Below are 6,000 nucleotides of genomic sequence, written 5' to 3'. Positions count from 1 at the left end.
TCAACAATGAAGCCAAATGGGAGTACTTGACAAAATTTCCATTCGCATACAAACACACACATCATATCATTCAATCATTGAACATCGTTTCTAGTCACAAATATCTCAAACATATCAAAGACGATTTGAATTTTACAAGTTCTGACATTATGTGCCTCCAAGAAACAAAGCAAAAAAATCCTTCCAATGATCTTGCACCAAAGTTTCATCATGTCCCCATCACCACAACAAAATAGGTGTTTCAATCTACTACAAGCCTAGCATCAAGCTCCACTCTGCAAACACATTGCTAGCTCCAGGGATAGAAATCATTCAAGTTATATTAGCCATCCATGAACACCTTGATTGGGAAATCATATGTGTCTACAAATCACCGACACATCTTCAACCGCATTGGTGACACAACTCTATACCTTGCTGGAACAATCCCATCCTACACAAATGAGTGTCATCATGGGAGACTTTAATGTAGACAATGAGCCCACAAAAAATCAATATCGTTACTTGGAGGAGAAGCTCCAGGCACATGGCTACACACAACAAATTCATGATGTAACCATTGTGTACAACTCAAACTCGATCATGTTTGGATTAAAAATCCCCCTGCATCATTCATCACAGGCACACGATTTTTCTTGTTGTCCGATCATTCATCCACACATCTAATGATTCCTAAATGATTCTAATACCTCTCTCCCTCCCTCCCTCCCTCCCTTCCTCCCTTCATCTCTCCCTTCCCTCATCCTCTCCATGAAAAACAAACCATGTTTCCATATTCTATGCCTACCGTTATTTTAAGAAGATGCAACTTTGCTACTCTTCAATCCTTCATCGAGGCCCACACTCTATAATGTAATCTACAAATCACTTTCTCTATGGATCAATGTGACTTCCATCCTTGTAGCTTTGTGTTTCCCTTTCATGTTCTTAATTCGTTTCATCTATTGGCAGGCCTTGTGATTTTATCACTTGTTGACTTATCATTGGAAAAAAATCATGAAGTAAAATATAAACATGTTTAGTTAGCCAAGCCATTTCAAATACAATGTAGTTGCACTTTTTTAAAGCAATCTCTCTCTCATCTTGACACAACTCAACATAAATACCTATAATTGTGAAGAGATCTCCCCCTAAAGACACACCCTCTATGTTGTTCACTACTATCTCTGCATCCTCCAGATCGTTCACTACTTTTCCCTTGTGTTTCTTCAACATTTCTATCTATTTTTTCCTCTATGTTCTCTTTGCCTTGCATTTTTTTGGTGTTGGGAGATTGTAGCCCTTGTACATTTGTGCACTTCACGGGACTACTTCAATGACATACCATCAACTTAGTTGCAAAGCCTTGGGGTAAAGAATCACCTGAAAAAGAGGAACCATCCCACATGAAAAAGTGATGCAGCAAGAGGCTACAAAAAAATACGACCTAATTGTTTGCAATGTTCATAGAGTATGAATGTCTCCAAGATCGTTCCATCTTTTTGTTGAGTCTACCTCAAGAAAACCCAACTCCTCTCTTCACATGGTAGTAGCCTGGTCCTCGAAGTTTACATCGAACCTTTGCATATCAAACAATCCCACTTTGAAATCTTTTTAATTAACCCTCAAAATGTCTTGTAGTGTTTTGAAATACATGATTTTTGCTACAATTGCGGCTCTACATCAAAGGATTCTTGTCATCTAGATTGCTCATGTAGCAAGCCGCTCCTATTTTGCATCATCATATCACACAATCCATGTCATAAAATCTAATATCTAACCAATCCAAATGATTTTCTCATATTAAACCGATCATTTAATGTGGGAGAATAAACGAGAACAAGGGTTAGAATATAGACTTGTGCTTACAGATCCATCTCAACACAGGGCCAATGGTAAAGGGGTCCAAATGAGAGATGAAATGTCAAAGAGCAAGGCTACATATGGAGCTTAAAGACCTTAGTGTTAGCTTCATTAAAGACCTCCAATAGTTAGTGTGAAAAGACTTGGACCTTAGGTAAGCTAGGGTTGTGCTTAAGGTGGGAACCCAGCCCAAGCTTGAGGTGTTTGTCGTGCTTGATGAATAAGATGCTTGAGGTGCTTGAGGTGTTTGAGGTGGTTGATGACTGAGATGCTTGAGGTGCTTGTCATGCTTGAGATGCTAGGGTTATACTTGACGTGGGAACCCGCCCCAAGCTTGAGGGGCTTAAGGACCGATCTTGTGGTGGGAACCGGGCCCAAGGTTGAGGGGATTGAGGTGTCAAAAAGTCAACAAGTATCCCTACAAGGAGGGGGCAAGCGCCACAAGTTGGGAGCATGAGAGAGAACACACACACCCTCACTCAAGGAAAACCTAGACCAAGGAGGCAACAAGGACACATGTCAAGCTCCTCTTCATGTTGCCTTCATAGTGTGCCTAAAGCCTATTGGGCGCCTCCCAAGGGGTCCAATGATAAATTAGTTGATTTGAATTTTTTTTCATTTATCAAGTCCTCTCTCTCAAAGGGGAAAGGGGGACACTTGTTCCAAGGCTAGCATGCTAGCTTGATATGCACCATGCATGTGATTGTTCAAGCTTGAAGGGGTCCAATAAGCTTCTTTCATGAGCTAGAAGAGGGGGGCGACCAAGGAAGCTAGTGGCTAGCTTGGGGGGTATACTCCCCCCCCCCCCCCACCCCCCACCCCACCCATACACACACACTCTCTCGTTGTGTGAAGTGCAAAGTGCAAGAGCTCCATCTCCTTCTCCAAGCTAGTAGAGAAGTTGAGAGCCTACACTGACACTCTTGGCTATGGAATGCAAATCCAACCAAGAGCCACGCTTTGATGCTTAAGCTTGCCATCTTCTCCATCTTCATTACTATGCTATTGTGTATGCTAGCAAGAAGAGTGATGATAAGTGAGGAACTATTTTGTTCTCATGTGAATGTTTCTTCTTCCTCTTCCCTACCCTCATTCCCCGCTAGCTCTCTCCACCTGCGAAGGTGTTTGAGGCCTTGGGACTGAGGCTAGGGATAGTTAATGCTTTTTACAAAGTCTATGTTATGTTTGTGATGCATGAAGCTTTCCATCTTCATTGCATCACATAGGTCACAAGGAACACAAAGATTGTATTGTACAAGTCTCTCTTGATGGGAGAACCTGTAATACAAAAGCCTATTGGACGGGGGACCTATGTGATGCATCTTCATTGCATCACATAGGTCACAAGGAACACAAAGATTGTATTGTACAAGTCTCTCTTGATGGGAGAACCTGTAATACAAAAGCCTATTGGAGGGGGGACTGATCCGGTCCTCAATTGTTGTCAAGTTCTCTAAACTCTCTCACTCTCTCTCTCTCTCTCTCTCTCTCTCTCTCTCTCTCTCTTGCAAAAGTATTGTTCATGCCAAGTTAATTATGTACTAAGATTATGTTTCTACCGTCAATTAAGTTCTCCCTCTATGTTCTCAAAGTAGTCTCACAAAAATGCTCTCTTTGATTCTCCTAATTCCGCTATTCTCAAAGTTCATAGGCCATTTCCATTACATTGGTGTCAAAGCTATTGGTTTCTCTTTTCCTGCTTAAGAAGAGAGGTCCTTGAGTTGTCCACGAAAGGTTGGGCCTATTAATTCAATAGGGTAAGTGGACAAGGGATCTATTATCTTGGTTGAGAAGGGCTTAGTTTGAGGTACTCCGTTGGGAACTATAGTCTTAATAATGGAGCCTCTCAGGGCTTGCCTTTGGCTTTACCAGTATTGAACTACGAGCAAGCTCAACAGGAAACATAATCAATCGAGCAATGTTAGACCCTCTCCACTAGTCTTTGTAATCAATAGTGTCTAAACCACGGGTGTGGCTACTTGAGAACTTATTCAAAGGTAAAGAAGAGTAGAGACTAAGGTTTTTGAGAGTACCAAAGCACAAAGTATTCTATACATAAGTATAATTAGCATGGCTGCAAATAACCAAGAGAGTAGAATGAACATTGATAACTTTGATTTTGCACATGAAGGTGCTAGTGATGATGCCCCCATGTTTGTCGATTATCTTGTTACTAGGTTGCAGTAAGCTATGGGCAACATTGCTTTGCAAGACAAAGTTACTCAACAACTTCACACTTATGGGATCTCCCTTCCTCTCCAAGAGGAGAGAGAGCTTAGGAGGCCTCTAAATGAGACCCCTAAAAGAAGACCCTCTCCCATACGAGAGGAGGAATCCAAAGAACAAGAAAGTAATGAATCCCTAAGTTTTTCTAAAGATGTGGCTCCACGAAGACGACGGTCTAGACAGTCGTCAACTCCTCCCGAGAGGAAACGGACAACCCATAGTCCTCCTCGTCACTTTGAAAGGGAAGAGAGAAAACAAAGGAAGAAAATGGCAAGAAAGAGGTCAGATTCTTCTTCTTCTTCTTCCTCCTCTTCCGACAAAATCTATGGCTATTCTCCTAGAGAATACAAAAGGGGAGGACATCGCAAATCTTACCCTGCATGGCGAAGGTCATAAAAGCTCAAGAAGTTCAAAGAGGGAGGAAAGAATATCTCTTTTCTCGCCTATGATGGAACCTTCGATGTGACCGACAAAATATTGGCCTTCATCCAACAATATGATGTGGCCTTTGGAGACAAGGGCTGCATGGAGTCCTCCAAGCTACGCCATGTAGCTATGCACTTCCAAAAAATTTCTCGTCAATGGTGGGCTAGCCTTCATGGAAACGGCAAAGCCCCAAAGACATGGAAAACTCTACGAGTTTCCATCATGAAGCAATTCCTTGGAAGCGATGCAAAGGACAAAGTGCTTACCAAATGACAGAGTTTGAAGCTTCTCTCCCATGAGTCTATCCACAAATATGTTGACAAGTTTTGGGATTTACATCTCAAGGCTACTATCTTTCAAAAGATAGACTTCACCAAGAAAAAGTAACAATTTTGTGCGGGATTACCTGAAGAGATGGCCGAGTAAGTCAACTCTCAATGGCCTGGTTTTATCACCGAAGTAATCCACCACACCATGGTTGCTTCGCGCATCAATTTCCAACAAGGGGCTAGACGGAATTTCAGATGGAAAACAAAGACAAAAGTGATGCAAAGGGGAAAACCAATGCCCAAAATTCTTCCCTAGGCAATTCCAACAACAATAACAACAACAATCGGTCCAAGGAGAAGGGAGTTTACAAAGGTAAAAAAAAACTCTCTCCTGAAGAGCTTGAAGCTTTTTGCAAGTACCATAGATGTTTTAAGTATGGGGAGCAAGGACATGGTTATCATTCTTTCCCCAAGAGAAATGCCCGCAATGAGACTGCTAGAGCTTCCACTATCAAAGCTCCAAAAGAGGATGCTCATTGCAAAGGATCGTCGCCTCTCTCCTATGCTTGGGGAAAAGTAAGGGAACATGATTCCTTCATCTTGTTTGACCCTGGTCTACTCATAACTTCATATCAATGGAGTTGGCCACCAAGTTGGGCATTCAAGATTTCGAGATGGGAGATACTGTAGCGACTGACACCGCTTTTAAGGGACAACAAGCCTCCATTACTCCCTTGATTGGAAAGTTGAGGCTTCATGTCCAAATCTATGTCGACAAAGAAGACATTTTCATCTCTCCTCTCCAACATGAGGATGCTCTTTTTCAAGCAAAGTCGCCCAATGAAACTTTACAGATATTTTATGCGACAAGGTTTGCTACCTCATACTATGTTCTTGCCACCTTGCAAGAAGTGAAGCTTGCATTGATTGAAACTGTAGTCAATAGCTCAGGGGGTTCATTGTTCAGTACCCCCCTATATAACGTGCGTTTGTGGGGTATTAAAAAACCCCCTCTTTTAACATGTCTGAATAGATAAAATGACCCCTTGTTTTAGGGTTTTTTTTCCAAAATTGAATATAAAAACCCCTTATTTTAATGTATCTATTTAGGTTGCCTAAATTTTTTGCATTTTAAAACTCTTCCTTTCAAACTCCCGTTATACATTAACATGATGACATAGTGCATCCCCCGATGATGGGATGCATGGCTCAGCAAGTATCCTAGCTATCAGGATGC

The sequence above is a fragment of the Adiantum capillus-veneris genome, chromosome 14 (genome assembly GCF_014529385.1).
Source record: "Adiantum capillus-veneris isolate H3 chromosome 14, ASM1452938v2, whole genome shotgun sequence".
NCBI lineage: Eukaryota > Viridiplantae > Streptophyta > Polypodiopsida > Polypodiales > Pteridaceae > Adiantum > Adiantum capillus-veneris.
This window is presented reverse-complemented; position numbering follows the sequence as displayed.